This window comes from Alligator mississippiensis, chromosome 15 (assembly GCF_030867095.1).
Source record: "Alligator mississippiensis isolate rAllMis1 chromosome 15, rAllMis1, whole genome shotgun sequence".
Lineage (NCBI taxonomy): Eukaryota > Metazoa > Chordata > Crocodylia > Alligatoridae > Alligator > Alligator mississippiensis.
The window spans coordinates 36858458-36875900 of NC_081838.1; the positions used below are offsets into that span (position 1 = coordinate 36858458).

Below are 17443 nucleotides of genomic sequence, written 5' to 3' on the forward strand. Positions count from 1 at the left end.
TATGATTGTTGCAGTGTTACCTGAGCTGCTGGGGGAGCCCGAGTCACACTGAGTCATGTCTAGAGGTTATAACAGAGGAGAGAACAATAGATGACAGTGTTTCATAAGCTTGTTCCAAAAGGATATATAGAGTATGTTATTGAATATATTTTACAATGTCTAGCAACGTATTGGATAATATTCAGTTGTATCCCTTACTGTGTCTTGTGACTTGACAGATGAATGTTACAGCCAGTGCAGACAAGGGGAACCAGAGCAGTCCATACATTTTCATCCACCAACGATTCCCTGGCAATTGTTATTTTCAGGTCTCCCTCTTCATGCTTTTTGTCTTCATGTACATCCTGACAGCGACAGCAAATGTCTCCATCGTAACCTGAGTGAGAACTCACCCACAACTACACACACCCATGTACTGGTTTCTCTGCAACCTCTCTTTCCCGGAAATATGGTACACAACAGCTTGTGTCCCGAAAGCCCTGGCAGTCCTCTTGGAGAAAAGTCAGGCAATCTCCTTCCTCAGCTGCCTCCTACAGATTTACTTTGTTTTCTCCCTGGCTGTGCAGAATATTTCCTCCTGGCTGTCATGGCCTATGACCGGTATTTGGCCATATGCTACCCACTGCACTATAGCTCCATTATGAATGGCACCATGTCTGCTCAGCTGGCTCTTGGCTCTCAGCTCTGTGGCTTTCTAGCTATTTCTGCCCCAGCATATTTGATCTCCAGGCTGTCCTTCTGTGAACATAATATCATTAATCATTTCTTTTGTGACACAGCCCCATGGCTAGTTCTCTCCTTCACTGCCACACATTCACTGGAGCTGGTGGCCTTCATCATCTCATTCATTGTCATCCTGGGCTCACGTGCAATAACTGTGGTATGCTACATTTACATCATCTCCACTATATTGATCATCCCATCAGCCAAAAGGCCTTTTCTACGTTCTTCTCACCTGATTGTTGTGATTATTGGAAGTCACTCATCATGGTGTCCTGTGACCACTGGGGTTCCCCAGGGCTCTGTCCTTGGACCCATACTGCTCAACATCTTTATTAATGATGTGGACACTGGAGTCAGAAGCGGACTGGCCAAGTTTGCCGATGACACCAAACTTTGGGACAAAGCATCCACACCAGAAGACAGGCGGGTGATCCAGGCTGACCTGGACAGGTTCAGCAAGTGGGCGGACGAGAATCTTATGGTGTTCAACGTCGATAAATGCAAGGTTCTCTACCTTGGGAAGAAAAACCCGCAGCATCCTTATAGGCTTGGCAGTGCTATGTTGGCTAGCACTATGCAAAAAAGAGACTTGGGGGTCATCACTGACCACAAGATGAACATGAGCATGCAGTGCGATGCTGCGACTAGTAAAGCAACCAAAACGCTGGCTTGCATCCATAGATGTTTCTCAAGCAAATCCCGGGACGTCATTCTCCCCTTGTACTCGGCCTAAGTGAGGCCGCAGCTGGAGTACTGCGTCCAGTTTTGGGCTCCACAATTCAAAAAGGATGTGGAGAAGCTTGAGAGAGTCCAGAGAAGAGCCACGTGCATGATCAGAGGTCAGGGAAGCAGACCCTACGGTGACAGGCTGAGAGCCCTGGGGCTGTTTAGCCTGGAAAAGTGCAGGCTCAGGGATGATCTGATGGCCACCTATAAGTTTATCAGGAGTGACCACCAGTATCTGGGGGAACGTTTGTTCACCAGAGCGCCCCAAGGGATGACGACTAGGTCGAACGGTCATAAACTACTACAAGACCGTTTCAGGCTGGACATAAGGAAGAATTTCTTTACTGTCCGAGCCCCCAAGGTCTGGAACAGCCTGCCACCGGAGGTGGTTCAAGCGTCTACATTGAACACCTTCAAGAGCAAACTGGATGCTTATCTTGCTGGGATCCTGTGACCCCAGCTGACTTCCTGCCCTTTGGGCAAGGGGCTGGATTCGATGATCTTCCGAGGTCCCTTCCAGACCTAACGTCTATGAAATTATTTGGTATGGCTCCACCATTTTCCTGCATGTCAAGCCTTCCATAAAGGAATCACTCGATTTGACCAAAACTGTACATGTACTAAACTGTATTGTCACTCCAGTGCTGAACCCCTTTATCTATGCTTTGAGGAACAAAGAGGTGAAGGATGCTTTGAGAGAAGTGGTCAGTGCAGCATGACTCATTCTCTAAAAAATGTTACTGTCAGTAGATAAACAATATCCTGTTTGATGACATTTTTATTACCCCAAGGCGCTTATAAGAATAAGAGATATCCCTTATTCTCAGAAGTCACTATGACCTCAGCGTGCTAGAAAGAGGATGTCTTGGCGTGGGAGGTTGGGCCCTGTAGACCCGGGCTCCATTTCCAAGCCTATTGCAGAGGAAGTCTGTGACCTGGTCAAGTTGCTCCAGTTCTCTGAGCCTGTTTTGCCATCCACAAGCTAAAGTTAATGCTGCTGGCTTCATTTTCTTAAAGCCTTCTGGACTGTACTGAGGAAAAGTGTCTGGTTTTGTTATGATCTCCCTTTAGCTCCCCTGAAAATATGATGCATTGTCATTATTACTCTCTAGGTCGCAAGTGCTATGGTTACCCAAAGCTGTCATGTTCCTATCTATCAAAGAACTGGAAGACAGTGTAACTATTGACTCATATATTTAAAAGTAACGGAGGCTCCTTTAAACATGCAGTCCAACTACTGAGTAAATATCAAGCACGGTGAAAAGATAAATAAATCTGTGATTTGGAAATAATGTTTAGGGCTAATGACAGAAGTTACACACAGACCAGTTTAAGTGATGAGAAACTGGTTTAAACCTGTAACAGAACATAAGTGCAGTGCACATAAACCAGTTTTAAAATGGCCCAAACCAGTTTGAGATAAACCTGGTTGAATGCAATATCAGATTTAACTGGTGGAGCTCAAACGGATTTATGCAATTTCTGTCCCAGACCTCTTCCTGGTTAAGTTAAACCAGAATCCCCTAGCATCCCAGCATGCTCTCTGGGCTGAATTGTGCTCTCTGCCCAAGCCAAGAAGGGCTGGTCCTGCCCCTTTGCTCCCCAGGCAGAGCAGAGATGGGCAGGGGCGGGAGCCTGGCCAGACACTGTCCCTGGAAGGGAGCAGGAAGAGTTTTGTTCTACTCTTCCCTCCCCTGTCCCACCAGCATGGATCTGCCAGGCATTTCTCCCTTGCAGCTCCAATGGGAGAGGCCTGGCCAGCCCCAGCAGTAGCCTGGAGTGACCTGGCCAAGGAAAGGGTTTAATTCCTCCCTGTCCCACCAGCATGGACCTGAGCCAGAGTCCACCAGGTGCTCCCCCCCTTGCTACTGCAATGCCAGGCTTGGGGGCATAGCCAAGCCTGTTCTAGACTTGTTCCAAAGAACAAGTCGTATGGCACAATCTGTCCCTTACCATGACATTGATATCATCCATATACAATACTTCTTCCACTTCTTACTCTCATCCACCTGGCACTGGGACCCTCGGGGTTACTAGGAATAACAGCCACATACTAAAGGCGAGTAGATTTAGATTGGATATCGGGAAGAAATTCTTTATGGTGAGGGTTGCCAAAATATGGAATGAGCTTGCAAAGGAGGTGGTGCTTTCCCCTACCTTGGAGGTGTTCAAGAAGAGATTGAGAGAGACAGGCACCTAGCTGGGGTCACTTAACCCCCACACTCTTTCCTGCCTAGAGCAGGGTGTCAGACTCGATGATCTACGAGGTCCCTTCTGACCCCAGAAATCTATGAGCCCTCTTAATGACCATGTCCCACCTCAGTCTCTGCACAAGCATCTCAACAGCACAAATAAAAGGTGCTGGGGGCAGGGGAGACCCCTGCTGTACCCCAGACTAAATACAATAAGACTTGTTCAGGTGAAAATCTAAGCAGCATGTCCATTTGTACTATCAATGGTACATGTACCACAATTTGGAAACTACTGTATTAAGCCTTAGATCTGTTGAAGCTTTTAACTTCTTTCTGCCTAGCACTCTGTGCTACCATATACCCCTGTAGCAGTGTATTAGAAAGGTGAATTTTTATGGGGATCAGACATATAGGGTACATCAATCAGTCACCTGCCTTATGCTGGTGTAGACAAGAAACCACAAGATGTACAGCCCTACATTTGTGTAACATGTTTGAATCTTGTGTAGGAATACTGCAGGAACAATCAGGTTGAAGTACATAGCAGTTATAATTACACTGGTGAAGGTGTAGTGTATGCATGTCTATTCAGAGGTAACCATTTCCTCAAGGGAAATGGCTTGTAATAGCCACTGTGAGGCAGTGTGTTAACCTTCATGACTCAAGGCATGGGTATAAATTGCAAAAGGTGAGCAGCTATCAGTGGGCAGCTGCACATACACAGTAGGGGCTGAGAACCACTGGCTTACATCCATCACACACCTAATAGAGCCACATTCTCCTCTATTTTATGTAGGAACTTACAGCATAGTTATTATAACAGTGTGTATGCTCATACCACTTTCCAAACAGTCTTAAGAGCACCTCTGAGAGACAGGACATCCCCGGAGTGGCTTTACTGTCTCATTTCTAGGCTGTCACCTCTCACAAGCAGGCCAGAGGCAGGGAGTAAGAGAGCTGCTGTGGAGGTCCAACCCACCCCCAAATTCTGCCTAAAAGCAACAGGTGCCTCTGCTCCTTCCTCCCTACTAGAAGACCACCTCTGAACACCACAAGTCCTCCTCAGTGGTAGCTCACTAGACAGGCCACCTCTATCACTGCCTGTTTCTCCTGTGGTGGACAGCAATGAGAGTGGCAGGCCTGGCACTCTGCTGTCCCTCCCTGTGCCCAGCTACAAAGCAGGTGATCTGCCTTGAGATCCTGTCTGGGAAGGCACTGTTCACATGCACGGTCGAAGCGTGCCACATCCCTGTCTTTGCTGCCTGCCCTGACTGCAGCAGAGATTATATTAAAAATAGCCTGACATGACTTGGAGGTGATGCTTAGTGACAACAAGACCAGGGTAAGACAACCTATCCTGGCACACCCTGTGCAGGGTACCCATCACCAAGAGAACTGGTGGCTTCCAGTGGGTGCTGCTGCATGGAGTCTTGGCCATGGGCTCCTTTGTGCACCACTTAGGTTGCAGAGTGCCTCTTCAGTGGCCCAGAGTGACACAAACTAGTCCACATTTTGTTACAAAGCTAAGTATTTAGATCCAAATGTGCCCAGACCAGGAAGCAAAAGACAGAAAGAGGAAGAAAGGCAAAATGATAGATAGATCTTCTGAAAAGAAGTGAACCCACCTCTTGTGCAGTTCGAGTTCATTAAGCAGATACTGAAGAATTCTGTATTCTCTATATTCAAGTGGTTTCTATACAGGTTTCAATGTTTAGCCAAATGAGTGTTTTTATTACTGACAAATATTTCATTCTTGGCTCCTTGTGAGGGCCATCACTTTTTGTTATTAATATTTTGCAATGATGTACAAATAAATCCTCTCTCTCTCTCTCTCTCTCTCTCTGTCTATCTGTCTCTCTCTCCATGTCTCTGCACCCAAGACTTATGAACACATTCTTTATGCATAGTGAACTTCATTGGGCAGGGGCTGCAGAGAGGCTATTTTCAATGTCAGGAGCACTGAATTCATTTTTTAAATACCGTTGGTTCATTTTGTTAGTTCTAAAGAATATTTTTCATTACAATATACCCAATTGTTGAGAGACAAAGCTAATGGGAAATGAACCTAACAAGGTTTTGCAATGCAACTGTAACCCTCTTCTATGCATGGCTATGGTAATGGTAGTGGTTAAAGATCAAGCAAAGACTCCTAGCCCCTCGTGACTAGTCAAGGGAAATGGCAAGAACATATTGGCCAATAGGTTGCATCTGTTTCTATCCATCTAATCAAAGATCTGGAGTGACAGACCTCTTCTCGGAAATCTTCCTCATCCATTTCATTTGAAACATGTTAACTTTACTTTTTCATTTGGATAAAACTAATAAAATTTTCAGTTAAAAAAAAAAAAGTTCCAATAATCATTAAAAACAACTCTCTCAGCAGCACACCTTCTAAGAAGAAATCTCTCTAATTAGCAGTGAAGTACCTGCTGCTCCAGAGAATTGTAGGAGTCCACATTCATCATTATAACATCATGTGCTTTAACAAGTGCTCCAAGGAATACTGTGCTGAGGCGAGGAGCCAGGGACACTGCAGGGAGATCTGGCAAGTCTCTGGGCATTAAGGGCTGTGACAGAAACAAAGTTATTGATTGTTCTTGATGGGTCCCATTGGGAGTTGTTAGAATAAAAATAATTTGGGAAATGCAGGTCTGAGGAAGTCTTCTGGGGCTGGCATGAAAAGAAAGTCAGGGAATATAGATTAAAGTTTAAGAAGGAAAAAAATGAACAGCTCGCATGTCAAGTTGCCCCCTGATGGATAAGGTAATATGGGTCAAGTTATGATCACCAGCTCCTGGGAAGGGTGATGCCTTCATTCATTAATTCTGTGAATGAATCCCATTCATACAATCTGCAAGGAATGTGAGGGGCAGGGTGCAGTGCCACCGACATACAAATGCAGCCCAGATTCCCAGGAGGTCAGCACAGGCGGGCAGGCCCAGGTGTCACATTCAAAAAACACTGCTTGGAGTCTAGCCTTCAGTGGCAGATAACCAGTTAGTCTGTAAGGTACCATCCTGCCGGACATAAATATATGCCCAGGAGCCTCGTGCATGACCTGTAGGCCCCCTGCTACCCAACACCGGGCTCCCAAACAATTGTGCATGCACATACACACATAGCTCTGCCAATGTGCATTAAACAACCTACAGAGCCTGCTATACAACTCCTAGGCCCTCTCCCCACACAGCCCTGGCAATTTTACTTACCATTACCTGCAGCCCCTCTTCCTCCCCAGACCTGGGCTCTCCCATCACCAGCTCTAAAAACATCTCTTATTCCTGACTTTAACACACTTACTCTCCCTAGCCCCAAGCCTTTCCAGCCTTAACAATCCCCTTCAATCCTGCTCTGCCCACTCTGCTACCTTAGGACTGGATTTTCCCTGCTCAGTTTTTTCTGAAGTCTGTGCATTCCAAATGTCAGAAGCCCGGACCTCATTGCAGTTTGGTTAGCAGCCACCAGCAACCACCTGTCCTGGACCCGATTCCCATTTGTGTTAATGCATTTTAGTAAGGAGTCACATCTCTCTCTCATGTTTCCTGCCTTGGACACATAACTGTTAATTCACCTGGACCCATACTATACTCTCCACTTCCACCCCCCCACACTCACTCTCTCTGCGCCCCTATTGTGACTTGCAGACATGCCTATTCCAGGCCTCACATTGCAGGCAGACATGGTAGCCCCACTCTTGAACTGCCCCAGCGCAGGACTTATTAGGTGTGGTGGGAGAAAACTCCCTAGAGTTCGTTGTCTAGCTGCAATAGGGACCAGGCAACGCAGGTAAAGAATTGACTGCAGTTTATTTGCTCGAGAAATGACCATAAAGCCAGCAAAATGGCAAAATGCTCCCCCCCCCCCCCCCAAGGGTGGAACATTCTTTTATACTTTTTACAACAAGGCAAGACTACAGGGTTAACAAAGGCAATACTTGGGCGGTGCTTCACAGATCTTCATAACAGCATATTTCTATTAAGCTGAACTAGCACTTTCTAAAAGCTAAAAGTTAAGTAACAGTAACATTATGATACGTTAGCAAGAACTTGCACAGTGGTAGATACTTCTTAAGGACACAATCACTGTACTTAGCACAATGGCTTCTTTGTCTTATCTTGTTCCTTTCCGTAGCTGATTTTACAGCACACAGGCACAAATTCACTTGCTGCATTTTACTCAGAAAATGGTTAACACAGTTAAAATGATTACTTAACATAAGCAAAGGCTTAGCTATCATTCTGCCTTGTGGTCAGCGGCATTGCTAGGCCACAGGTCATGCCTTGTATTCAGCTGCAAAGCTAATACTTCTTAATAATCCAAATTATTGTTAACCTAACAGTATGCTATCAGAAAACTATTCTATTTTAGGGTAATAACAAACATGCTCACTACATAGGCCAGACTAGAGTTGCAGCGAATACCCGTAAAAGAGGGTATTCAAGACTAAGGCTGGGCTAAACTTTCTTCATCCATCATGGGTCAGGATGAATGCCTGTTTCCCACTCCCATATACATAGTGAACAGTATCATTCCCTCCAGGAAATGACAGTGCATGCTCACACAGTGCTACAAATGCAGCATCAGTCCTTCCAGAAGGAGGCAGTGCACACTCGATCACACACTGTGAACAATATCATTCCTTCCAGAGAGACAGTCACCTACATGGACATCCTGAATATGCTCAGCATCTAGATCTTGGTGCTCACGTGACACACCCACATGCAGCTGAACATTTTCCAGTTTTAGCTCATGCCTAGGACCAGGAGCCTCATAAACCAACCCTTACAGCTCCTGCCCTTACCTCCAGTTGATACCAGCAGCCTTGCAGCCAGGCAATGTTGTCCTACTTTATATAGGTAGCCCTGATTCCAAAATGGCTGCCCTCATCAGGCACCTGCTGGCTGCTGGGCTCAGGCCCTTGAAGTGGCAGGCACAAACCATGCCTTGCCACAGTATTTATGGATTGCTGTAAGGCAGGAAAAGAGCACTATCACGTGGTCTGCATGACTGGCTATCACAAACTAGATAGTTCCCCTTGCTAGTCCTGACTGCCCAGGCCTCTGTGCAGGCTTCCTCTTGAAGCTGGCCCTTTTCCTATTTTCCTGTTCATTTGGGAACTGGGGGAAGGGGAAGAAAGAAAGAAAAAGTGGAGATGTTTCTGTCCACTTGGAGTAATGCCCAAGGCTCAATCCAAAAGTCCCCTTTTGGGGGAGGGGAGGGGAGGGGAGGGGAGGGGGGGGAGGGGAGGGAGCATACCCATCTCGCACAGCCACATACCCCTTGGCTTGGTCTGGCCCTATGTATCTCCCTCTTGGCTGCCTGGGCAGGGAATGAAGGAGGGGGTATCATTTTTAAGTGAAGAGTACAAAAAGAGGCAGGTTAATTTCTAAAGTGTTTTCTGTCTTGCAATGGGCTATAATCTGGGTCTCCCATTCTCTCAAAAAGTGCCCTAGTCACTAGACACGTGGCCTTAACGATAGCTACATACCCCTTGTTTTGGTCTGGCCTTAAAGATAGCCAGGTCCTCCTCCAGCACCGGCTACTTGTTTCTTTTCTGTGGCAATGCAGAAATCCCTGGTGCATTTGGACTTTGATATCAGTGGGATAACATTTTGGAGCCATTCTTTGGTGTTGCTATATCTCTGCGGGTAGTGAAAGGCTTCCATTTTCTGTGGCATCTGATTACTCCATAAAAGTTGTTGTGTATAACTTCCTATATATTTTTTCCAAATATTTGCATAGCCCTCTTCACTCTAGTGACCACCCAGCATGATGTGTAACTGGGAGATCCTGTTTTGCTGCATAGCTGCTCAGCCAGAGTGCCATCCTACTGAGCTTACTCTATTCTTCTTAATTCAATGGTAATAATATTTAAGTCTGAACATGATGCACAGGTTGATGTTTTCCCATTAAAATTAATAGAAAGTATGTACTCAGACCCCCTAAGTAGTTATGACGACATTTGGCTCTAAAGTCTGCAAGGCAGATCCCTAGCTGGTCTAAACCAGACATGCCAAGTTGTGATCAATGGACCAAGTCCCCAGTGGGTTTAAATTAGACCCAGCTGCACTGCAATCAGTGGAGTCATATCTGCATATGTTATAGATAGATTTGGCTTCTGTGGAGGCAATAGGTCTGATCACCAACTGATTAAAATCTTTCTAGTTCCATTGGTCTTTTTCAGGAGTCCCTTAATCTGCCTGTGCCTCAGTTTCTCCATCTATGAAAAGGGACAGTAGCATCATTTTAGCATAGCACAATGTTGTGACAAGATAGTTAATAGATATTGCAGGGGATGAAGCCTATGTAGCTATCTAGTGAAGATGTTTCCCATGTCTTATGAATGATGTGTGGTTAAGTGTATCACTGTTTCTAGAGATACCTGTGAGTGGAAGCATTTTGATACCTAGAGAATATTGCAGCTCCAAACAATGACCTCAAAACCTTATCCCACCAAAATCAGAGCTAGTTTTCCTTTGAAATCGGGGTTACCAGGATTTGGGCCTACATGCTATGTTTGATGATGAATTAATAAGAATAAAGTGAAACTCTTGGATGCAGTAACACTAGGGAACATTTCCGACTCCAAGTGGGTAGTGAGCTCCCAGTAGTCTGGAATGTGGACAGATCAACTGGAAGCTTTTGGGAACTGATCACAGACAAATAGTACAGACAAAAGACAGAAAATATAGATAATATCAAGCATATTTTTCTTGCCTTCAAGGATCCCCAGATGGCAGCAAAGGGTAAGAAATGATACATAAGCAACTTGAATAGAAACTGGATGGAAGCAGCTATTGCTTTAGAATGGGAAAGATACTTGTGATGTGAGTGGTGAATGAGGATGAGTCATAATTTCAGGGTTATTAGGAGGCTCAGAGCTATTCTAGATATACCGTATATAAAATAGACACACAAATGCATTTCTCAAGGAACTCCCTGGGAATGAAAGCTGTCCAATGGCCATTAAAAGCAAGAGTCAAAATAAATTTATTAGAAATGTGGTGCCCGAGTATCTTAGGCTTCACAAAAATCTTCACATAAATCAAAGGGAATTAGGTAACTTGACTGGTGTAAGTGCTTCTAAAAGCACTTTAAGGTGCAGAAATATCTTAAAAATCTAGGCCAAATTCATTTTTTGGAACGCAAATTAGGATTCCAAGGCATTTAGATCCAAATCTCAAATATATTTAGGCAGCCTTGAAACATCTCATTTAAAGATGTGAATCTGTCCTAGTGCTATTAGAATCAATAGCTCCAGTATATACATGGTAAAGCCATAGGAGATAGATGGATATAAACCATAAATGTAATAAAGTCTAAAAGGCCACATGGCTTGGATATATGTAGCTCAAATGAAGTCATAATCTTCCATTGTAATTTTTCACTAGACTCTTAAACTCAAATCTTAATCTCTCTCAAATCTTGTGCCTCAGTTTTTTCGTGTGTAAAACAGCATAAGCTAAAATTGTAGAGTGCTGTGACATAGAAGGCAACAAACACTAGGGTGAGGAGGGCTATGCAAATATCTAGAAAAAAATTATATTAAGTTATATATAATACTGTTTAGGGAGTAACCAGATACCACAGGAAATTGAAGCCTTTCACTACCCACAGAGATATAGCAACACCAAAGAATGGACTCCGAAATGGAAGCCAGAGACAGGTGTAAAGCCCCACAGCCCAGTTGAGGTATGAACACATATAAACCTAACTTCTCATATAGCACTTTAGTAATTACACATCAGGCATTTTCTAGAGGACTCTGTCTCTCCTTTTGAAGCTGGCCCCAGTAAGCTGGGTAAATGAGACCGAGATCTATGTGGGCCCAGTAGAAAGAGAGCAAATGTGAAGGTGTGCATCCGAGTGAGAAAGATGGTGGCCTGGAAAGGAATTGTCCTTCATTTGTAATCAGAACCCTTGCTTGCAATGGGAAAGAAGTGTTCCCATTATTCTTCTTACCATGCATTTTATCCAATGGCTATTAAAGGCAAGGGGCTCCATCTTAGCTTCAAAAAGAGTGCTGGAAAGGGCCTTGGCTAATGCCTGAATTGTGCCATGATAGCTAGAGCACCATGTGGAGAAAAATGTGTGTTGTAGGTTCACATCCCTTCTAGGCAAGGGGGACCTTAGAGTTCAGGTATTTGAGAGTGAACCCAGATATCTTGCCTCCTAGGTGAACTATAGTTCATAATAGGTCTGCTGTAGCCAAAAATGTAAGGTGTCTTGCTGTGGCTCCAGATGAATGATTTCAACATTTGTAATTTAGCTATTGGAGCAAAATATGGAAAGATCCTCTTCCCCGCTCCTATTACTTAATTCAAACCTTATTCAGCTACCTACATGCATAGTAGGGCTGTGTGAACCTTTAGTAGCCGTTTCGATTTGGAGGAGATTTGGTCTGATTTGGTGGCCGAATCTCCAAATCAAATCAGGAGACCCATTCAAAGGTCCAAATCGAATTTGAAACCTCCAAATTGATTTGGAGAGATTTGGCACCAATTTGGAGATTCGGCCATAGACAAAACAGGCAGCAGTCCTCGACCATGCTGGACACAGCTGCATCCAGCTGGTAAGTCTGTTGTGGTGGGCGGAGGGTGTTGATATGCCCCCACACTCCCCTTCCCTCCCTCCTCCGCCCACCACAGCAGACTTACCAGCTGCAGGCAATTGCGTCCAGTGTGGTCAAGGACTTGTCCCAGTGAGGGAGGGACTGGGGCTGGGGCTGGGACAAGCTGCCCAGCCAGGGCAGTGTGGGGCACAGGACTCAGAGATATGGGTTCCTGCCATTGCACACTGCTGGTCTGGGACGGCATGAGAGTGGGCATGTGCCTCCAGATCTGCACAGGGTGGGCCTGGCCAAGCTGTGCTGTGGGAGGCTAGCCCCAGCCGCCCGCCACCAGGCTGCACTCCACGGGGCAGGTGGAGCCAGGACTGTGTCCAGGCGGCTAGCCTCAGCTGCAGCCTGGAGCACAGCCCTGGCTCCACCCACCCCACAGAGCATAGTGGAGCGGGGCACATGGGAGGCTGCAACCACCCTAAAATTCCCCATGGCCCCTGCCACCAGCCCTTCCCCAATCTGGGTGCACGCACCCACCCCATGCCCTGCTGCTACTCACCCAGTCAGGGCACGGGCACGTGGCATCTGCCCCCCGCCCCACACCTCTTCCCTCCCCTTCCTCCTACCACAACCAGCTGGAGGCAGCTGTGTCCAGTATGGTCGAGGACTGCTGCCTGTTTAGTCTATGGCCAAATCTCTGAATCGGCGCCAAATCTTCAAACCTGATTCAGCCAAATTGAACCAGGACAGTGACTCAAATTACCCAATCGAATCACTGTCCCTCTGAATCAGCCGAATCTGAATTGAATACTTGTCACTTCACACACGCCTAATTCATAAGTCCATTAGGTCAGTTTTATGGAGCCAAAGTGTCAAGCAGAGACGAAAACCAGCCAAAAAGGTAGATAGAAAACTGCCTCTCTAGACATACAAAGGGAAACAGAATCTAGCGTAAGATTTTGTGCAAATTTTGAATGCATCAGTTTGGTAAATCAACTGAGATTCAGGAAGTATAATCCTGGAAGCCCCAAAGACATTTATAAGCATCCCTGAAATGGATGGCACTTAGTTTCAGGGCTGGTAACAGCATCATCAGAACATCACCTTGCACCAGCTCAGGACCCGTATTCAACATAAAGGACAAAAATCCCTCTTCAGTAATTCCTCAGGGGTACACCCCAAATCTGAGAATGTCCAGAAAAATCAAGGATGGTTGTTTGCTTTACAATGTGGTTAATGAACGCTTGGTATTTAGCAATCTGGAGTGAAAAGTAGAAAGCTTTTTTTGGAAATGAGATATAAGAAAAAAACCAAAAAGCCTAGAAAATGTGTAATATCAAGACCTGAAGAAGAATACTTGGCATTCAAAAGCTTGTCTAAGTCTATCCCACCCATTCAGTTGGTTCACTAAAAGAGATCTCCCACACCCACAAAAATCCTTGCTTCTCAATGTCAAAGAAATTCTTGCCTTACATGGCAGAGTCATTAGACGGCAGCAAAGGGTAAGAAATGAGAAAAAGGCTAATTATAAGGACTGACTTTAAGACTGCAGTGACTGAGAACAGATCGGATTCTCCATGGTATGGTAATTGTGAAAATGAAATAAAATAATTTGAACATGGTGACAGTGATGATGATGATGATTCTCATCATCATCATCATAATTTCTAAGTATTCTTTCCAAATTAAAAACTGATGTAACTAATGTTACTCTTACCTTTAATATAATGCTGTGACCAATAATGGGCCCTACCACCAAACTGGAGGATCATTGCTTCACTCCTTAGCTATCAACTACTTGTTGAATCTGTCCAACTTGGGAGATTCCTATGGTAGCAAAACTACCACAACCCATATGCCTCAGGATCCTGCAAGAACTGAAGGACTCAAGGTATTTTGAGCAGTAAAAAAGAGAGTAAGAGGAAAGGAAAGCCATATTAAGTGTCTGGAGGAAAAGGGAGTAATGCTTCCTTGAAGGTGCATATGGAGATGAAGATCTTCAAATATGCTTTACCAATGAAACTGGTTTTAGCTTTTTTTTTTTTTTTGGGGGGGGGGGGGGGGAAGTGTAATCAGAAGACCTTTAGAGAATAAATAACTGTTTTCAATGTATGGTTACTACAGTGATCGGTACCCTAAACATAGACAGATGGAAAATGAATTTGCCTAATATCTTAAGGGAAATAAAGAGAGATGTGGGGTACAGAGGAGTTTTAAGAACTGTGAGGGTGATAACTTCGCAAAGCAGATCAACAGATAGCTTGCAATATTTGAGGCAGTTTTGGATATAGATATGGGTATCTTATTATTGTAGGTCACTGTGCAAGCCTGATAGCAAGGCACATTCATAACTGTCAATAAATTAACTCCAGATTAACACTAGTTAAGATGAAATCAGGCGCTCAATCAAAAAAAGACATTCAGACAGGAAATACTTATTTATTCATGGTATATGATAAGCAAGCAAAAGCCATCCTTTTTCAAGATGTCATAACCTCATTTTTGCTTTGTGGTAACAATCCTTTCTTTCTGCCTTCCTGCCTTCAACAGACTTCGAAAAAATAATTAAGAGAAATACAGAGAGGGAAATAATGGGAGAAGCAATCAGCTTTAAATTGAAATAAAACCCTGGACCTCAATGGCCATTTGTACACACAACTTCTGTTGCCCTTTCCTGTGCTGCAACTGTGTGACTGTTTGAATGAGCGGGATGGACACTTTGAAAGTCCTTCTGGTGCATTAAAGTAAAACTCTTTGGACGTAGTTTAGTTTGACTCACCAGGAATTAAAGCATCACACCCATGCATTTGTTACGTGCACACACAAAGGCACTCAAAGACATGTAATTAGCCTCTTTTTCCACCAGGTGCTGCTGCAAATTTTGTGTAGTTCACTCCTGGGCCCATCAGATGTCCCTTCAAATTGTTGTGACAGCAAACTATGGGGTGTCAAACTAAACTTTCCATAAGACATTAATGAAACATTTAAGAATGAGTAGATGGGCTGCAAATGCCAGTCTAGGATCCAGAAAGTGTATTTATAGTGCAGGTCTCCAGAAAAAAATGAAAAAGAATTAATTTTGACAAATATTGGCTCATTAACATTAGTGGTCTGAGTTAGATACATGGGCATGAGGCATTTGTACATCAGCTGAAATACATACAGTACAGACATATTTCTATTTCGAAAACAGCTTTTTTATTACATACTTACTGTTTTACTACATACCTACTGAACATTTTTTATTACATGTGAGCAGTTTTCTCACATACTTACTGAAAAAAAATAATGCCATGGTACAATGAAGTAAATCAGGAATAATTTGTGACACCGTGAGAACCACAACATGTGACATTATTTTTATGCAATAAACTCTTTCACAGCTCTCACTGGAGTGTATTGCTCCTGGGCAATACATTTGCACTCAGAACGGCAGTACACTGAACTGGGGTGGAGCAGCCTCAGCTGGCAGGGGGCCCCAGGCTTCACCCTGTCAGCCCGGGTCTGCTCCAACCTGGCTCAATGTGCTGAGTGTCAGGACCCAGGGCAGCCGGCCAGCAGCTCTCCCTGACTCCCACCCAGGCAGATAAGGGTCCGGGGCCTTAGAAGGCCGTCAGGCGGGTACTTGTGATGCTTGGAGTGGAATTAATTAGGCAGACGCTTATCGGTTGCAAAGCAAGATTATTTACTCACGCCGTCAAGGTGGTGAATAGCAGAGGTCAGAGATACTTGGTTAGTTACAGCTTAAGGTTCGTAGTCGTATGTCGGTCTGCATAAGAGTTCGTTGATCGGGCAGATAAACGAAGAAAAAATCGGGCCGGCAGGTCGTTGATTTACGTCTGATAAGGTCGAGACGGGGGAGACTGACAAGCGATCAATTTGTCAGTTATTCTCCTGCATATGTTCAGAGGTTTCTTCAGGTGTGTGTGCGGAGGTCTCCCGTTCTTCACGGAAGTGAAGACGAGTTTTATTTGTGTAATAGCCAATTGCTTTTCACCACGTCATAAATTTAATTAGAATCGCCAATTATTTAGCGGTCTTTGCTAGGGTGTTATCTCACAGAGTTACTCCCTGTTTTCTCTGACCAGTTATAACGATTTATGTACAGCACAGAAGGCTAAGTTCTATTTCATGTTAGTGTCGCAGTTATAACTTTCTTTTTGACATGCGCAGAAAAAAAAGCGGTTATTATCATTATTGTTAACCCTTAGTTAACCTAGTGCAGAAAAAAAACTGTTTTGAATGGTTTTACTTGTTTGTGACATGGGCACTACTTAATTTGGTTGTGACACTGAGGAGGGGCTATTTGGGCTATGATGGTGCTTAAGTGCAGGGCTAGCCGGCAGGAAGGCCTGCACTATAGCACCCTTATACCCCAGCCTGCCCTGCTCAGTGTCTACACATGTATTGTGGTGGAGTGAATAACTCCTCCATACAATAGTACTTGTGGCCGGCAGCACTAGCCTACAGCGGAGCTAATTAGTTTGCTCTGGCTTAATAACACTGCACATGTGCTTTACTGCACAGTTAATTAGTCGGCTCCACAGTAAACATCTCATGTAAATGTGCCCAGTGGATGCATCCATACGTGTGCTTTACTGCAGAGTTGACTAATTAGTTCTGCAGTAAAGTGTCACCATCCACACATGCGCCCACATTAGGGCATAGTAAATTAATTGACTACTCTGTAGGGTAGTACTGTCCAGGACAATTCTATCCTATGGTGAAGTCATTTAGTGCACTGAAACGCACGTGTGAATGATGAGCAGGGCTGGCTGGGGCTGCCTGCAGGCAGTAGCACCCTCATGCCCTGGCCAGTCCCTCCACCACCTGACACCACAACCTGGAGCCCGGGGCTGGCCCCCCACATCCCTACCAGCCCATATCTGCTGCGCTCCAGGTCAAACAAGCTGTGGTCCTCAGTGTACATATATACGCTATGCCTGGGAGCAGCAGATTCCAGCATTAACTCCACTGGAAATTTTTGAGCCATGCCAATTGCATGTGTAGATGCACCCAGTGGCTGCATCTACACATGCACTTAACTGTGGAGCAGACTAATTAGCTGTGGAGTAAAGCACCACTGACTACATGTGTGATGGTATTAGGCCAAAGCAAACTAATTAATGCCACAGTAAGATAGTACTGTCATGGACATTACTATCTTATATCTTAAACCGAGGTAACTTACTGTGATTAACCCCATGTGTAGATGCTGACTGCCATTGTAAATTGTGCCCAG

General features: G+C 44.7%; 1 pseudogene; it reads left to right on the forward strand.

The window, feature by feature from the left end:
* The first annotated feature begins 218 nt into the window (after window positions 1-218).
* On the forward strand, window positions 219-2168 carry LOC132245567 (olfactory receptor 6F1-like; annotated as a pseudogene).
* The last annotated feature ends 15275 nt before the right edge of the window (window positions 2169-17443 follow it).